General features: G+C 42.5%; 1 pseudogene; it reads right to left on the reverse strand.

Moving 5' to 3' along the window:
- Positions 1-16,207: 16,207 nt before the first annotated feature.
- LOC101135746 (uncharacterized protein encoded by LINC01587-like) lies at positions 16,208-17,313 on the reverse strand (annotated as a pseudogene).
- Positions 17,314-17,767: the final 454 nt, after the last annotated feature.

Consider the following 17,767-nt stretch of genomic DNA (forward strand, 5'->3'; position numbering starts at 1 on the left):
ACTCTGTTGCCCAGGCTGGAGTGCAGTGGCACCATCTCCACTCACTGCAGCCTCAAACTCCCAGGCTCAAGTGATCCTCCCACCTCTGCTTCCTGAGTAGCTGGGACCACAGACATGCGCCACTATGCCTGGGTAATTTCTTAAAAATTATGTCTAGAGGTGGGGTTTCACCATGTTTCCCAGGCTGGTCTCAAACTCTTGGGCTCAAGTGATCCTCCCACCTCAGCTTCCCAAAGTGCTGGGGTTACAGGTGTGAGTCACCACACCCTACCTGCAAACAGGAAATCAGGGTGCCGGCATGGTCAGATACTGGTGAGGGCTCTCTTCCATGTTGCAGATGACCGCCTTCTCATTTTATCTTCATATGGCAGGAAGGGCTAGCTGGCTCTCTGGCTTCTTCTTATAAGGCCTTATCCTTATGGGATGAGGGCCAAACCTCATGATCTAAACACCTACCAAAATTGCCACCTCCTGACACCGTCACATTGAAATTAGGGTTTCAACATATGAATTGAATTTGGGGAGCGGGGCACACACGTTCAGTCCATTGCTCTGGACATAAACTCAGTGAGGGCAGGGACTGTGTCCTGTTCTCCAGTATGTCTTATTACGTAGCACAGGCCCCGCCATGTAACTGCTTAATACATGTTGATTGAATGAACGGGTGAATTCCTAATCATCTATTTTTACAGAAAAGGAAAACAAGGCTCAGAGATGTGAACTGACCTGCCCAGAGTCGCCAAGCTGGCGAGAGGCACTGCGAGGCCTGGGATGCTGAGTTTACATTGGCAAACACACCCATACACATCAAAAACCTTGCTTCAAGCCATGGTAGGAAGGTGGAGAGGCTGAGACACAAGGATGTGAAGTCCTTCCTGCATACTCCAAACATGTATGGAGGGAAAGGAAGCCACGTGCTTTCAAAGAAGCTTGGTTTCAACCTTTCTGAATCATCTTATTCCAGCACTCACTCTCTTCAAGTCTCTGCTCAAAGATCATCTTTCATGGAGACCTGCCTGATCCCGCTCTTTGAAATAACAACTCCCTCCGAGCTTCCCTCTCACTCAGTTCGTCACCACTGGACGCACTCCCTATTGATCTGATGGGTGTTCATTGTCTGCAGCCCGGCGCTGCACTGTCAGCTCCATGGGAACAAAGACTTTGTGGGGCTTGTTCTCAGCTGTATCCCCAGTGCCTAGAACAGTGCCTGGCACCTCCTAGGCAGTCAATAAATAGTTGTGGAATGAATGCAAATGAGTGAATCCATGAAACTGCTTCTTTTTTTGGCATACCCTGATTCCTCCCTTAAAAAGTTGTATTCTTACAGAGCAATGTTATCACTATAGTTAACTAACACTCTGCTGTCTGAAAAGGTCAGAGGCAGCTGGAAAAGCTAAAATTAAAATTTAAAAATTCATTAGCATGGATGAGTGTGCAATGATGGGGAATGCTTAGACCCTGGTTGAGGGAGGGAGCCTAAAACCTAAAGGGCTTCTCTGAAAAGAAGCTCTGTCTCCCCACAAGCTTGCCAGCAGTAGATGGTGTCCACGTTTTAGAATTCTGGCAATCTGATGGGTGAGACATTGTATATTAAGGCAGTTAAAAAAAAACTGTATTGAGGTATATAATTCATATATAATAAATTGCACATAGTTAAGATATACACTTTGGTGTGCTCTGAAATATGGATATGACTGTGCAACCATCACCACAATCAAGACAATGAACATCTTCATCCTCCCCCAAAATTTCCTTGTGGCCCTTAGTAAATTCCTCCCTCTAGGGCACCCCCTTGCCCACACCCAGGCAACAGCTTACCTGCTCTATCACTGTAGATTCGTTTGCATTTTAAAGCATTTTATATAAATGGAACCAAACAGCATATACTCTGACTTCTTTCACTGAACATAATTATTTTGAGTTTCATCCACATGTCGCATGTATCAATGGTTCATTATTTTAATTGCAGAGCAGTATGGATGTACCATAAATTGTTTACACATTCACCTGTTGATGGAAATCTGGATTGGTCTAGGTTGCAGCCATTACAAATAAACCTGCTGCAAACATTTGTGTATGTATTTGTGTGAACATAAACTTTCATTGCTCTTGGATATATAGCTGGTGGAATGGCTAGAACATATGACAGGTGTATATTAAGCATTGTAAGAATCTGTCAAACAGCTTTCCACAGTGTTTGCACCATGTTACAGTCCACTAGCCATGGAGGGGAGTTCTGGTTCCTCCACATTCTCACACACCTTGAGTGTGGTCAGTCTTTTAAATTTTACTTATGCTAATAGTCAAGCAGCGATTTCTCATTGCAGTTTTAATTTGGATTCATGTGTTTGTCTGCCAACCGTTTGTCTTCTTTGGTGGAGTGTCTGGTTAGATCTTTTGGGTTGTTTATTTTATTATATTTGAGTTTTGAGAGTTCATTGTATGTTCTAGATACAAAGTCCTTGTATCTAGATTGTATATGGATTGGGAATATTTTCTCCAATTCTGCAGTTTGTCTTTTCATTCTTTCAACGGTATCTTTTGAAGAGCAGAAGTTATTAATTTTGATAAAAATTTGTCAACTTTTTCTTTTATGGATTTTGCTTTGGTGTCTATCTAAGAAATATTTGCTCAACTCAAGGTCACACTTTAAAGTGTGTGTGTTTTTTGTAGTATATGGTGCAAGCTATGAATCAAAGTTCCTTTCTCTTTTTTTGCACATGCAATTGTACAACATCATTTTTTGAAAAGACTATTTTTTTCCACGGAATTGAATTCCGCCTTTGTTGAAAATCAGTCATATACATATGAGTGAGTGTATTTATATATCTCTCTTCTGTTTAATTGATCTATTTGTTTATTTTGACACCAATAGCACCATTTCCTGATTACTGTAGCTTTATGATAAGTCTTAAATCAGGTTGTGTTAGATATATATATTTTTTTCTTTTGCAAAGTAAGTTGTTTTGGCTATCATAGGTCCATTGCATTTCCATGCAAATTAGAATTACTTCTCAATTCTGACCAAAATATCCTGCTGTGATTTTGATTGAGATTGTGTTGAATCTATAGATCAGTTTAGGGAGAATTTACATCTTAACAAATATTGTGTCTTCCAATCCACAAATACAGTATAGCTCTTCATTTACTTAAATGTTTAAAATTTTCCTTCAGCAATGTTTTATAGGTTTCAGTGTACTTTTGTCAGATTCATCCATAAATATTAAGTATTGGAATACTACTAGTAATCACACTGCCTTTTAAAATTCCAGTTTCTGTTTTTTATTACGAAAGCACAGAAATCCAATTGATTTTTGTTGGTTTAGTTGAATCTTTCAAGCTTTTTAGGCTTACTGATTAGCTTTAGTGGCTTTTTTGTGGATTCTATCAGGTTTTCTATTTAGACAACCATGGTGTTGTTGAATAAAGACAGTTTTAAATTTTCCTTTCCAATCTGAATGCTTTTTATTTCTTTTTCTTGCCTTACTTTACTGGCTAAAACTTCCAGGACAATGTTTAATGAGTTGGTGAGAGCGGATATAACCCACTAGTTTCGATTCGGTTGTTCACCATTGAGTATGATATTAGCTGTGGGTTTTTCGTGGATAACCTTTACTGTATGGAAGTTTCCCTTTATTCCTATTCTGTCAATGATTTTAATCAGAAATGGACATTGGATTTTGTCAAATGCTTTTTCCCCATTGAGATGGCCATATATTTTAGTTTTTCATCATTTTATAGAGTCAATTACATTGATTGATTTTCTAAAAAATATTAAATCGACTTTGCCTTCTTGGGATAAACTCAACTTGGTCATGATATACTATTCTTTTTTGCAATCTATTGTTAGTTTCTATTTGCTAAAATTTTGTTAATAACTTTTGCGTCTAAGTTCACGAGGAATATTGATCTTTGGTTTTCTCTTCTTGTAATGTCTTTGTCTGGTTTTGGAATCAGGCTATCGCTGGCCTCATAAAATGAGTTGGAAAGTATATTCTCACTTCACTTTTATGGAAGAGTATGAGAAGAATTGGTATTATTTCTTCCTTAAATATTTGTTCAAATTACCCCCTTGAATTTTGGTGCCTGGCATTTTCTTTATTGGAAGATTTTAAACTAAAAGTTAAATTTCTTTGAGTATACAGTATCTGTTTCTTCTTGAATAACAGTTGGTAATGTATGTACTTTAAGGAATTGATTCATTTCATCTAAGTGGTTGAATTTACTGGCATAAAGCTGTTCATAATATTTTATTATTCTTTTAATTTCTGTGGAATCTATAGTGATACCAGTTTTTTCATTCCTGATATTGATAATCTACGTCCTCCTCCCTCCCTCCCTGCTTCCCTTCCTTCTTTTCTTTCCTTTTTTTTTTTTTTTTCTATTTCTTTCCAGATCAGTTTGGCTAGAGGTTTATCAATTTTACTGATCTTTTCCAAGAATCAGCTTATAGCTTCATTGATTTTCTCTATTGTTTTTCTGTTTTGTATTTCACTGATATCTGCTCTTATATTTGTTATTTCCTTTATTTGGCTTACTTTAGGTTTAAGATGCTCTCCTTTTTGTATTTTCTTGAAGGGGGATCTGAAGTCATAGACTTGAGACTTCTTTTCTAAATATAGGATTTAGTGCCATAAATTTCTCTCTAGTAAATGTGTTAGTGACACCCACAAATTTCAATAATGTCAGTTCCGGACTGAGTTCAATTGATTTATTTTCTTCGTTATTTTGCACCACATTTCCTGCTTCTTTACTTGCCCGGTACTCCTTGATTGAATGCCAATCATTTTAACTTGTTGGGGGCTGAGTATTTTTGTATTCTTGTAACTATTGTTGGGCTTTGTTCTGGTATACAGTTAAGAATTTGGAAATACTTTGATCCTTTTGAGTTTAGCTTTTATAATTTATTAAGATGTTTAGTCTATGGCTAATGATTTCCCACTATTGAGACAAGATCGTTCTGAGTCCTCTACCAAATGACCCCTGACTTCCAAAGTCTTCAAGTCTGGCTGGTGGGAAACAGCACTATTTCCCGGCTGGTGTGAGCACTGAATATTATTTCCTGGAATCCTTTTGGGTGATTCTCTCCCTGGCCTCAAGGAATTTTCTCAATGCATGTACTGATGTCACTCTACTGAATAGTTGAGGATAGCCTCCTGCAGATTCCAGTGTTCTGGCTCTCCATAGCTCTCCTCTCTCCAAAACTCTGCCCTGCAATCTCTTGAACTCCCCTGGGCTCTGCCTGGGTTCCCTTCCCTGCAGCGTTGCCTGGAAAGTCTCCCAAGACAGAAAGCGGGGCAACTCTAGGCTCACCTCATCTCTCTCCTGCCTTCCAGGGTCACTATCCTTTGTTGTCTAATGTCCAACACCTTGAAAACTATTGTTTTGCACCTTTTGTCCATTTAAAAATATTTTCCAAGTGGGAAGATAAATCTGGTCCTTATTACTATGTGTTTGTTGACAATCTTAGTCTACTTTTAATTTACCTTTCTCAGATGACAAGGATATCATCTTCTCATACAATTAAGATGCTTTGTCTTTTTCTATGAATTGTCTATTCACTTCTTCGCTTATTTTTCTCCAGGGTTTTTCTTTCTCCTGAGGCTTTGGGAAATGCTACAGAGATTTATATGTTAGGGATAATAACTATTTTTTTTTTGAGACAGAGTCTTGCTGTGTTGCCCAGGCTGGAGTGCAGTGGCGTGATCTGTGCTCACTGCAAGCTCCACCTCCTGGGTTCATGCCATTCTCCTGCTTCAGCCTCCCGAGTAGCTGGGACTACAGGTGCCTGCCACCATGCCCGGCTAATTTTTTGTATTTTTAGTAGAAACGGGGTTTCACCATGTTAGCCAAGACGGTCTCGATCTCCTGACCTCATGATCTGCCCGCCTTGGCCTCCCAAAGTGCTAGGATTAGAGGTGTGAGCCACCGCGCCCAGCCATAACTCTTTTTTAATGTATTGTGATTTAAATTAAAAATATTTCTCCAGTGTAATGTTTGTCATTTTAATTTTTATGTTTCTTGTCATGCAAATGTTTTTAAATTTTTATGTGAAAATATTTTCCCTTATTGCTTCTAAATTATTAAATGTATTTCTTATAAAACAAGAGACATAAGTAAGCACATTGGGTGGAAACCAAGGAATACAAATAAGCTCTTTAAATATCTCTTGGGTGAGGGGCACTAGGTTCTGATATAATAAGTAGAGTGTCAATACCCACATTTTTTAGAGAATAGTATCTTATAAATATATTTGCGTTGAATATTTGCATGGGTCTATGTTTAAAATTGGTGCTAAAGTTGGATATGGTGAACCTTGCATGTTGTATTCAATTGTTCTTTCTTTTAAAGTGCTGGTTGTAGTGAAAGGGTCCATGGGAAAAAATTCCAAGCACAGGAACCTAAGCAGATGGGCCTGTAGGTAGAGATGGGCAGAGGCTAAACAGGGAAGTATGGCAAGGGAAAGGAGGCGCTGTCACTTACTGAGCACCTGCTATGTGCCAGGCACTGTGTAGGAGACAGGTGTAGAAGACAAAGGCTGCAGTGGGTATGGGCATCTTTGGGGCTACCTTGTTTTTGGTATATCTGGCCTATATTTGGAAAATATCCCTCCTTATGATTTCTGCTCTGGACTGAATGACTGTGTCCCTCTACCCCCAAATTTATATGTTAAAGCCCTAGCCCCTAATGTGATGGTATTTTGAGGTGGGGCTTTGGGAGGTGATTAGGTTTAGATGAGGTCATGAGGGTGGGGCCCCCATGGTGGGATTAGTGCCCTTAAAGAAAGAGGAAGAACAGGAGATTCTCTCTTTCTCTCTCTCTCTCTCTCTCTCTCTCTCTCTTTCTAAGCATGCACACACCAAGGACCATGCTGTGCCCTGATCTTGGCCTTTCAGTCTCCAGAACTGTGTGAAATAACCGTCTGTTGTTTCAGCCACCCAGTCTATAATAATTTGTTATAGCAGTCCGAGCCAACTGAGACCATACGTGCCTCCCTAAAGCAGAAGCCTGTAACTCACTTTCTCAGTTTCCCTCGAGATTCAGGACAGGTAAGTGAGTTGGGCCTCACGAATCAGACGAACTCACATAAAACCTTGATTTGGAAGAGAAAAATGATTGGATGAGGCAAGCACATTGAGAAATCCACTTTCTGGTGTGGATTACGGCAGAGGTTACTTTCAGAGAGGGCAGCAGGGCTGAGGTTCGGGGGTCCAGCCTCCCAGTTGGCACTGGGAGCTGAGATGTCTGTGCTCACTGGAGATGGCAATGGGCAGTCCTCACTGCAGGTGACCAGCCAGGGGATTTGAACATTCATCCTGGATATGGTATTCTTTGAGGAGTCTGGGGGCAGGGGGTCTTTAATGTCTTTAAACTGGTATTGAGGGAAACTCTGCCTACTGCCCATCACTTAAGGCTCGTCAGCAAGGTGACATATTTGAAACTTGCAGCTTCTTCACAGCTGACAAAAAGAAAAGGGAGATAATTTTTTTAAAATTCTCCTGTTTTTCCCTAGAAAATAGAGATGAGAGAAAACCCTTGTGTTATGGCCATTAACCATTTCCTTTGTTCATTCAAATAGGAATCTAGCTTTTTTTTTTTTTTTTCTACCAGATGTTATGCTAAGTGCCAGACCACTGTGAACTGCAGAGGAAAAACCAGGATATCAGAACTCTTCCACCGGTGGGGATAGTAGAGGCCACAAAGCCTCCATCACTCAACGCAATTGCATCTAAAGAATAATTTTCTGCAGACCACATGGAGGTGAGATGTTTGAGGTTTCTGAACAGGAAGCCCAAACATGTTAATTTGATACATTAGCAGGGGCTTATTATTTTCCCCTAACAAGGTCACAGGAAATTTGTTAGCACTGTATCACAATCCTCTGGAAGAAAAATCCTCAGAGGTCACATTAACCCTTTAGTTCCTGCTGCTGTGAGGAAAGTTCTGTTGGGCAATACTTTAACTTTTGATGGTCACTGAAACATCCCAGTCTCTCACCTTTATATGATGCCTCTGTTTTCATCTATCTATCCATCTATCCATCTATCCACCCATCCATCCACTCACTCGCTGAACCAATAGTTGCTGGAGCATCTGCTGTGGGCACTGCTGCAGAATCGGGGATGTGGCAGTGAACAGGACCCACAAATTCCCACCCTTCAATGAGTTAACATTCTCATGTCATTCTCTCACAGCTTCATACAGCAACTCTCTAAAATCAGTGTCATTTTTCATACGAAAAATTGAGGTGCCAGTCATGCAGCCTGTAAGCCCTTTCCCAGTCTTTTCTCCACAGAGCAGCCAGGCTGATCTTTTTTAAAAATGTAAATCACTCCTTGCTTAAAATCTTCTAGTGCCTCCTCATCACTCTTAAGAATAAAATCCAAATTCCTTACCAGAGCCTATGAGACCGTGAAGGATATGCCTCTTGGCTCCCTCTGTGACCTCATCTCCCCCTTGCTCATCGCAATTCTGCCATGTTTGTCTTCTCTTTGCTCTCCCAGGACTCTGAGCAGGGTCCTGCCTCAGGACCTTTGCACCATCTATTTCTGAACACTCTGCTCTCTCTGTATTTCCTTGGCTGATTTCTACCATTCGGGTTTCAGCTCAAATATCACCTCCTCCAGTAGGCCTTTTGGGACTTGTCCACCCCTCTTTCCCCCATGCCCTGTTTTCTTTCTCACATGGCTGTGGCAGTCAGCTTTCTTAGCAGCAATATGGACTCCAGCAAACGAACTCTGGCAGATACATGGGTAGTGCAGGGGAACAAGCTCTTATCCACAGCTAGATGCACTGGCGGCTCTTCTGTCTCTTACTGGCTGCAGGGCGTGAGACAAGCATCTTAATCTCTCCAGTCCTTGGAACATGGAAACCAGACCATGTCTTTCCTCTGCTCAAAGCCTTTTAAGGGCTTCCCATCCCAGGCAGAGAAAAAGCCACGTTCCTTTCTATGCCCTGAAAAGCCATCCAACTGGACCCATTCCTTGCCTGACCTCTTCTCCCACTCTACCCCCCACTGGCTCTGCTCCAGCCACTTCTGCCCTTGCTGTTCCTTGAGCAGCCAGGAATGTGGCTGCCTCCAGGCCTTTGCACTTGCTGCTTTCTTTCTCTGGAATGCTCTTCCTCCATCACCCACGTGGCTTTTAAGCTTTCATTCAAGCATTACCATCTCAGCAAGACCTTCACTAGTTGCCCTATTAAAAATCGCAACCCCACCTCCTCCCCAACCCATGTCCCTTTCCCCTCATTGATTTCTCCCCTTAGCACTCATCAGCTTGTCACATACTGTCATTTGCTTATTTGCTGGTTTATTGTCTGTCTCCCTCCACCACAATGACTGCTCCATGAGAAATGATTTCTGTTTTGTCGGTGATACGTTCTAGCATCTAGGATGCAGGCACATGGTGGGCAGATCTGCTGAATGAATGAGTGAACAAGGTTCGGTTCCTTTATTCCTCTTCTTTGCAGTGGATAGTCAGAGTCCCTTCCTGATATCAGGGTACTGAATATGGAGTGAGACTCAGGCATTAGAGTCCAGCACACTGTCTGCCAGTGCTGGCCATCTCTGCTCCTATACCTGCTCAGCTCGCTTGCTTGGCTTCCCACCCAAGACAAGCAGCCCAGGAAACAGATTCGATCAATGCTCTTCACCTTGAGCATCTTGAGGGCTGTGCTTGACGAAGTCTTAAAGCCAATAAATATCAGCAGCTAAGCTCTCTCTGCTAGACGGTCAGTGCAGAGGCAGCAGTGGCCACACTTAGGCAGCCGCTGGGGAGAGGACAAGGACAGTCAGCTTTAGAAGGAAGGACACAACTGACCCCTACTTGCTGGCAGATGGGGTGGGCTGAAGAGCTGGTGAAAACAGAGGCTCCCAGTTCCGTGTGTAAGAACATGCAGGCTCAGTCATACTGCAAGGGCCTGAGTCTTGGGTCTGTTATATCTGTGTGATACTGGGTGTGCTGGTTAATTTTATGAGTCAACTTGGCTGGGCCATAGTGTCCAGAGATATGGTCAACATGATTCTGGATGCTTCTGTGAGGGTGTTTTTGGATGAGATTAACATCTAAGTTGGTGGACTTGAGTAGAGCAGGTTGCCCTCCATAATGTGGGTGGGCCTTATCCAATCAGTTGAAAGCCTGAACAGCAGAAAAAACTGACCTCCCCTGAGCAAGTGGGATTTTGCCCACAGATGGCCTTTAGGCTGGAGCTGCAGCCTCAGCTCTCCTCTGGATCTGCAGCCTTCTAGCCTGCCCTGCAAATTTTGGACTTCCCAGCCTCCTTTAAGTAAATCTCTATCAACATACCTGTGGCCCTCTGTATCCATGGTTCCAGATCTGTGGATTCAACCAACTGCAGATCAAAAATTTAGTTAGACCCATGAAAGTTGTGTACAGACTTTTTCCTTGTCATGATTCGCCAGACAATACATGTAACAACTACTTATGTAGCATTTACATTGTATTGTGTATTATAGGTAAACTCGAGATGACTTAAAGCAGTGGTCCTCAACCTTTTTGGTACCAGGGACCAGTTGCATGGAAGACAATTTTTCCATGAACTGGCAGGAGGGTGGTTTCAGGATGATTCAAACCATTATATTTATTGTGCACTTTATTTCTATTATTATTACATTGTAATATATAATGAAATAATTATACATCTCACCATAATGTAGATCAGTGGGAGCTCGAAGCTTGTCTTCCTGCAACTAGCTGGTCCCATTTGGAGGTGATGGAAGACAGTGACAGATCATCAGGCATTGGATTTTCAAAAGGAGCACACAACCTAGGTCCCTCGCATGTGCAGTTCACAATAGGGTTTGTGCTCCTAAGATAATCTAATGCCGCCACTGATCTGACAGCAGGCAGAGCTCACACAGTAATGCGAGCAAGCAATGGGGAGCGGCTGTCAATACAGATGAAGCTTCGCTCACTCACCCACCACTCACCTCACTCACCTCCTGTTGTATGGCCCGGCTCCTAACAGGCCATAGGCCGGATGGGTTTGTGGCCTAGGGGTTGGAGACCCCTGACTTAAAGTACATAGGAGGATGTGCTGTAGGTTACATGCAAATACCACACCATTTTATTATATCTGCGAGGGGTCCTGGAACCAATCTCCTGAAACCAAGGGAGGACCGACCATATATACACATTCTATTGGTTCTGTTTCCCTGGAGCACCCTGGGTAATACAAGGGAAGTCTTTTCATGCCTTAGTGAACCTGGGACTCAGTTCACTTGTCACTGGTGCAGCCTCCAGAGCCAGCTGATCTAGGCCGCCACTCCCTCAATGGCTCCTGGCCTTGGGCACATAACTGAACCCCTGCATGCTCCAGGCTCCTCTGCAAAGTTGGGAGGGTAATAACAGTAATAACCACCCTCAGAGTGTTATTGCGAGAATTAAATGCATTCGTGCCCATGAGTGCTGAAGGCTAGAGATGCACTGGTCTTTACTATCAGGACATGAGGACTGAGAAAATCCATGAAACTGCTCAGCATGGTAAGTAGCTTGCTAGGTGAGTGTGGCTCACACCAAGTTCTCAGCACCTGTTAGATGATACTATTAACACAATATTTATTTGTAAATTACTGAAACCTTATTCACCAGGTAAGTATGAATTGAACCCAGACCTACAAGAAGCTTAAAATACTTGAGAAACAATAATTTACCTTATGAGGTAATCAGCTGTCTGGTAACCTCAATCAGATAAAATTTGTTGGCAAATTCAGGAATTGAAAAATCCTAGAGATTTGTCAGAGGGTACAAACTTGCAGTCATGTAGGATGAATAAGTCTAACCTAATGCAGAGCAGGAGGACTATGGTTCATAATATTGTATTGTATGCTGAACATTTGGTAAGAGACTGGATTTTATGTGTTCTTACCACACACACACACACACACACACACAGTAACTATGTGAGGAGATTGATATGTTTGTTTGACTGTAGTTGTCATTTCACCATGTGTATCAGAACATCATGCTGTATACCTTAAATAGATACAGTAATAAACAAACAACTATCCTAGAGAGATGAGGGGTAAGCATTATACAAAGCCACACACTCAATTTCGTGGAAAGGTTCATGGGATCCTCCTTGGGCCCTATGGCCCCTTGAGCCTGCAGGCACAATGTCTGTTGTAAAGAAAGCATTGAAGAATGGCCTACCTTGAAACCCCTTGGGATTTTACGCTCAATTTTGGAAGCCTGGCATCCATCCGAGTGCCCCTACAGGTAAGGACTTATGCTTTCATTGAATCGCATGTAATGACAAGAAGTTAATGTCAATTGATGGACCTTAGAAACTAAAGAACTGGCTGGACATGGTGACTCACACCTGTAATCCCAACACTTTGGGAGGCCAAGGGTGGATCACCTGAGGTCGGGAGTTCGAGACCAGCCTGGCCAACATGGCGAAATCCCGTCTCTACTAAAAGTTAAAAAATTAGCCAGGCATGGTGGTGGGCACCTGTAATCCCAGCTACTCAGGAGGCTGAGGCAGGAGAATCGCTTGCACCGGGAGGTGAAGGTTGCAGTGAGCCGAGATTGCACCACTGCACTTCAGCCTGGGTGACAATAGTGAGACTCTGTCAAAAAAAAAAAAAAAAAAAAAAACCTAAATAACTTAATCAGTTCTTCCCATTTCTGTATCATCAAGGGCATTCATGCATCATATATAAGTTCTGGAACACAAATTTCCAATTAATATTTTTTATTCAAAAACATAGGATGGCATAAAAACTCAGCCACATGGGAACATTCCTAAGTATTAAGCTTCCAATGTATTTCACTTTACAAGCATTTATTGAGCACCTACTATGTGTCTAGAACCACAATAAGTGAGAGGATGTTTTAAGATATGTTCTTAGTCTGAAGGAGCTCACAGTCTAGCCAGGTTCACATATTTCACAATATTTATTGGCATGTGAGTAAATAACAAACTGCTATAAAACTTCATAGTTGGGTGAGACCACTGTGGGTTGTAGAAATAAGGAAAGGATTCTTCGGGGGGGGGGGGGGGGGGTAAAAAGTGAATTGAATTATATCATGAAGACTTTGTTGTTGTCTTGGAGGTAAATATAGCACCTATTTCTTCATCTCCTAATTTTGAACCAATTAAGACACAGGAGCGAGACAGATGCGGATGAAAATATCACACTAAAAGGCTGAATTGACCCATGTACCTGAGGTGGGTAGCCATATGGGATTCCTCCTACTTTACCCCCTGAATGAGGTAGCCTCATTCTCCCAGTCACATGTACCAGTGACCAGCATAGATTTCTGAAAGGGATGGCTGAGAGGAGTGTGCCCCATTCAGCGAGGAGGCAGAGGCTACAGATGGCTCTCAAAATCTCTCCCGGAGAGTGGAATGGAAATTCTCAGCCTCTGTGGAAACATGAGGGGTAAGCTATATATATATCCTTGTACGACTAGTAAGTTATGCCTACATTAAATTTGGGTTGGAAGTGTGTAACAAAAGTAGTGAGTCTGGATGGGTATATTAACACCAACATCATCAACAACAACATCAGCATTAATAATGTCAACAACATTATCACATCAACAATAGCGGCATAGCAGTAGTGCCAGCAGCAGCAACAACGATAATAGAATAACATCTCAGCAACAAGAATAAAAATAGCAACAATAGCACTGTCAACCACATCAGCAAGAACATTAACAGTAACAACGCCAACAGCATCATCACAACATCCACAGTAGCAGCATCAACAGCATCATCACAACACCCATAGTAATGTCAACAGTATCATCACAACACCCACAGTAACAATGCCAACAGCATCATCACAACATCTACAGAAACAGTGTCTAGAGCATCATCACTACTTCCATAGTAACAACATCAACAGCGACATAACAGTATCAAGAAACAACAGTAGCAGCATCATCACAACACCTGTAGTAATAGTGTCAATAGCCTCATTGTGACACGACACCCAAAGTAATAGTGTCAACAGCACATCACTATACCCATAGTAACATTAACATCATCACACCATCCACAGCAACTGTGTTAACAGCATCACGCCAACATCTACAGTAATAGTGTTAACAGCGTCATCACAACATCCATAGTAAGTGTCAACACCACCATCACGACATCCACAGTAAAGCTTCAACAGCATCATCTCAACATCGACAGTGACACTGTCAACAGTATCATCACAACATCCACAGCAACAACATCATCACAACATCCACAGTGACTGTCAACAGCATCATCACAACATCCACAGCAACAACATCACAGCATCCACAGTGACACTGTCAACAGCATCATTGCAACATCCACAGTGACAATGTCAACAGCATCATCACAGCAACAGTAGCAGCACATCGGCAGCAACAACTGCCACAAAATGGCAACAACAGCGGTATCAACAATAATCAGAACAGTAGTGAAAACATTGTCATCAACAACAGCAAAAACATCAGCAACCAAATAATCTGCAGAAACAGCAGCAAAAATAGCAAGAGCAGTAGCAGCAGCAGCAGTAACAATAACAAAAACAGCAGCAACACCATCAACAGCAATAACAATGCTAGGTAGCATTTATAGAGTGCTTGTCTGACACCGGTCTCCAGGCTAAGTGCTGAACATGCATGGTCTCATTTAACCCTCACAGGATTTATCTTAAACACTGGAATAGAGAGAGACTGTAGATAAAATTATGCCCATGAGATAGGTGTAATCCAGTAAAAAAGGACTCAGTTGTTGAGCTGGATAGGTCTGGGTTCTAATCCAGATTCTTTTATTATCTAAGCAACCTCAGGCAAACTCTTTAACCTTCCTGCATTTCAATTTGTCATCTCCAAGTGGGGAAAAAAATCTGCACCCTGGATTTGTTGTGAGGACTCAGTGAGGTCGTGGGGTGAGGTACTGGCACGTTCCCACGGGGTTACCTGGGTGGGAAGGCATCTTGTCAAATCAAACTCAAGAGGAACCACTGGGAGGATGAGGTTGTGGCTCTGCCCACCCTCTCTCTTCTCCAGTATTCTTTGTCTTTTCATCATGTTGGTTTCTCCCAGCTGGGAGCTGTCAGAAACGCTCAGAAGGGGGGGAGAAGGCAGCCTTTCATCCCCTAAGCTTGTCATCCTCAGCTTTTTGCCGATGCTCAGTTCTTTTTTCCTAGGGAAGATAAAAAAGAAAACACATGAAAACCCCACAAACATAAACACATCAGACACAATCCTACTTCTTCAAGGCAGAGTCTCAGGAGACTGCCTTCTAAGGGGAAGACAAAGGGAGTTGGACCTTTGTCCATCTGGGAGCAGGCTCTGCGTGTGTGTTCTTAGGAGACTTGGCACAAAGGCGAAGGTTTGCTCTCCCACTCCCAATAAATGTGGACACACTTTCCGTAGGCCCTGTGTGTGAAGGCAGCACAGTGCCTTTGAGAAGCTGGGATGCTGGAAACAGCACACTTAGAATAAGCACCAAAGAGGATGGCTGAAGCAACTCCCCCACCTTGCCTGACAGAATTCATCTATGAATATAGGTACTCCTCCTTCTGTGCCAAGCATCCAATCAATGAAATGATAGTTATTCTTCCCCATTAGCTTCACAAAGTCAAAGCCTGCTTTGTTTGGTTCACCACTGTATTCACCATTACTATTGTCCCCAGTAGGTCATATTCTCCCAGAAGCAGAGCCTGAGCCAAGGATTCAGTGCAAGGGATTTGTTGAGGCAGTGCTCCCAAGATGTACCAGTGAGGGAGTTGGGGGTGGGGGACAAATAGGGGAGGAGAGGAGACTCAACAAGTGTATCATCTTGGGTGACACCCCAGCCTCATCTTGGTCTTGAGTGGTGTGCTGAAGCAGAGATGATATCTCAGAGTTTGTCCTCTCCAAGGCACAGGTGCTGGGCTTTTGTATTCCCACAATGGTCAGTCACTGGCTGTGGCTTAGGGGGGATGGGAAGGGCTGAGAATGAGTTGCCAAGTTGTTCATGCTCTCCAGGGAAGGCCCCAGTGCTCAGGGGAAACTTAGCAGCAGGGCATACAGGGGCTGGGCTGGATGCACAGGGCTGGTAAAAGGCTTCAGAGGGGGTCTGAGCTGGGCACCATCAGGGTCTGCTGTTTTTCTTTGATCCAAGAATTGACAGAGAGAAAGCAGTAAAAAAAAAAAAAATAGGATTGCATTGATTCTTTTCATGTAGACTCCATGATCTGGACAGAAAGTGACCTTCATTGATGCGTTGCAGTTGAGTGAGCACTGGAGACAGTCACACTGGGGTTTGGGTCAAAGGTCCAGCTGGCAGCAACGCATTCTGGCTCTGTTTTATCTGCAGTGTCTGCAGTTCCTGTATGTGGAGGGAAGAAGGCTGGTGTTCCCAGGTCTCCTTTTATATAATGATAAAATGAGCTTTTATAATTATAAAAGCAATGCATGAAAATAAACAAAATCAACCTTCCTGAAGGGGCTAAAATATGCTATTTTGGTAGGTTGACTATTTCAGTTAAAGGCACTTGAAAAACAGCAGGTGCAAAGAGATCAGTCTGAACTTCATTTTCGTAAAAGCAGAAGATGAAATTCCCATGTGAAAGATGTCCTCCCTACACTAGAGAAAAAGCAAGGTTCTTATCATCAAGGACAAGAAAGTTGAAGTGGAACGAATTTTGTACAAACAAGCCTTGTTCAACTAACACTTGTCATGCCGGCTACTTCTCTATCCAGTTAACCACCCTAGCCCAAGACCCTTTGCCTGATCACATGTTTACAGTTTATAATTCTTTGTCAAATCTGGTAAAGAATTAACTGACTCTGACAGCTTCTTTGTGTCTTTATTTCTTTATGAGGCTCCTATGCTATGTAAAACTTGTGTTGTGCTTTGCTCCTGTTAATCTGTGTTATGTCAATGTAATTCTTGGACCCTCCTGGGACCCTAAAAGGGTGAAGTAGTATTCTTCTGTCCCAACAGTTTCTGTCCTAAAAGGCTGAGCACCTTCCGACTCACTTTGGAGCCTGCAGATGGGATCTTGAGGGGCCTAATAAACGATGGAAGAAAGTAGGAATTCTTACCAAGGTCAGCTTTCCTGGATTTCCGTCCATAGTGTCCAGTTGAAAGAAGAAGGTAAAAATTTTTGCTTGTTCCTTCCTTCCCAAATTCAACTGACAGGAAAAAAAAATTGTAAAAAATTGGTTCTTTGAATTGTGAGTCTTGTGAATTTGCTTCTGGGTGTCCATTGGTAATTGATCCACAGCCTCCCAGGAAGTCCTTGTTTTTCTTATCTCTGTCTTTTGTGTGGGTTGTCATAAGGAAGAAAATTATAATTAATTAGATTTGAGGCAGGAGGCTAGCAGGGCTTGTTTTCTGGTCATGACCCCGCTGATCTGGTTTGAAAGGATATGGTTGAAACAGAATGCAGTGAAGAAGCCAGCAAAAATAAGCAGATGGCCATGAAAGTGACCTGTAGTTGCCCTCACTACTCATTAGCATAAAGACATTCCCATGGGTGCCGTGACAGTTTACACATACCATGGCAATGGGCCATAGCAATGGCCTGGAAGTTACCATATATGGTTCTGGACGCTCTCTGCCCCTTTTCCAGAATGGTCTGAATAATCCACCTCTTAATTAGCATATAATTAAAAGTGGGTATAAATACAGCTGCCAACAGCTTATACATTGCTGACTCTGGGCACACTGCTTATGGGTTAGCCCTGCTCTGCAAGGAGCAACACTGGCTCCATAAACACTGCTTTCTGTCACCACTGGCTCACCCTTGAGTTCGTTCCTGGGTGAA

The sequence above is a fragment of the Gorilla gorilla genome, chromosome 3 (assembly GCF_029281585.2).
Source record: "Gorilla gorilla gorilla isolate KB3781 chromosome 3, NHGRI_mGorGor1-v2.1_pri, whole genome shotgun sequence".
NCBI classification, from domain to species: domain Eukaryota; kingdom Metazoa; phylum Chordata; class Mammalia; order Primates; family Hominidae; genus Gorilla; species Gorilla gorilla.